This window comes from Camelus bactrianus, chromosome 10 (genome assembly GCF_048773025.1).
Source record: "Camelus bactrianus isolate YW-2024 breed Bactrian camel chromosome 10, ASM4877302v1, whole genome shotgun sequence".
NCBI classification, from domain to species: Eukaryota; Metazoa; Chordata; class Mammalia; order Artiodactyla; family Camelidae; genus Camelus; species Camelus bactrianus.
In genome coordinates, this window is record NC_133548.1 from 55554085 (window position 1) to 55555815 (window position 1731).

Below are 1731 nucleotides of genomic sequence, written 5' to 3' on the forward strand. Positions count from 1 at the left end.
ATCTAGAAAGTAAATTTAATTATACACACACACACACACACACACACACACACACACATACACCTTCTATTAAGAGATATATATATATCTTAAAGGAAAGTTCTGGCCCTTTGTCAGAAAAATGAACCCAAAATATTATGTCAACCGAAGAGAGTGAAGGGATGGATAAGAGTCAAGTTGGGCACCAGGGAGCAAGGAACTGGGTTGGAGCAAGCTCACACTGCTGCCCAAATTACTTCTGGAGACCAGAAGCCAATCCTGCTGCTCCTTTGTATCCTCCCACCAAGAATTCAAGTAAGTGGTCCAGGTTAGATAAAAAAAACAGAACTACGTGGATGCTGTTAACCTGTGGCACTTCAAACCTACCCCAGGGACCAAACAAAATTTGGACCAAGGCTGAGAAAATTTAAGAGTGACCACCCTTTTCCTGACAGGAAAACAAGCTCTACCTTCAGAGACTTAGGACTTGACTACAAAAATGGATTCGATCAGCTGTCAGACACCTATACAAACAGGATGCCCCAGGGTTCCTTCACTTTCTTGCTGGTGTCAGTGATGTGGTGAGGACAGGTACTAAGGACTAACAGTGATTTGCACTTACTTACTCAATGGGTGGAGGACAGGAAGACTGCATGCAACTGTCTCGCCCCTGTTGGGGTTTGTAGCTGGAGGTCATGAACATCTGAGAGCATGTGGTTTTCAGCTGTTTCACAGAGGAACCCTCTGGAATAAATGATGCCCAGTAGCTCACTTCATAAGTGATGGTAGCAGAGCTCCTGTGGTTGGAGTGAGGACATGAGATCGGGAAGGACCTGCTCGGCCCCCTTCTTGTCTCATGCAGTTGGTAGGGGCGGGGGGAAGGGAGAAGGAAGGGAGAGAGAGCTGGGGAAAGGATGAGGAGGTTGTGGTTCACAGAGAAACCCACAACACTGCAGAGCATTGGGGATTTCATATTCTTTCAGGGTTTTATATGCCAAAACAATGGTGAATGAGAGTGGTCAGGAATGAATAATAACTGGCTGCCAGGATCCTTGTTAACCATGGTGATTATCTCCCAGCCAGTCAACAGGCAGCAGACCGATAAGAGACACATCAGTTCCTCTGTTCACAATTCATTTAGAGCTTTTATTTTTTTTAAGGTGGAAGCCAGTCTATTCAGACTTCCAAGCTATGTCTCCAGTCAGCAAGAAAGAATTTTTCTCATCTCTCATCCTCTCCGACTCTTTAAAACCAGAGAGGAAAAGGTGCCAAACCAGCTGGTCAGAAAGGTCTGCGTTCAGGCAGGGGCTTAACTGCATCTGCCTGTGGCCAAGCATTTCAGAGGCCCTCTCTCCCACCAAACCCCAGGTTTGGGCAGCTGCTTCCCAGCTGCAGTGGCTGCCAACCCTCAGACTGCAGAAAGGGAAATAGACCATTGCCATTAGTCACCTGACAAAAATTCAGCTTCCACCAGTCCTGAACAGCAACACCAGACACAAAAAGGCAACCACCAGTCTCTTTCGTGTATCTTGATGTCTTGAGGGTAAATGCTTAGGATTTTGGCTTTCTCTTCCTTCTAATCCACCCCAGGAATGGCATTTGGATCCTGGAGAGGGGGTTATATCGGTCTGTGGTAGCTGGGGAGTAGGGCCCTTGAATCTTTTCCTTATTCATCACCCTCATGTCTGGTCCCTAGAATGGTACACACAGAGGTGTTATTGATCCCATCAGATCTTTTGGGATATCATACCC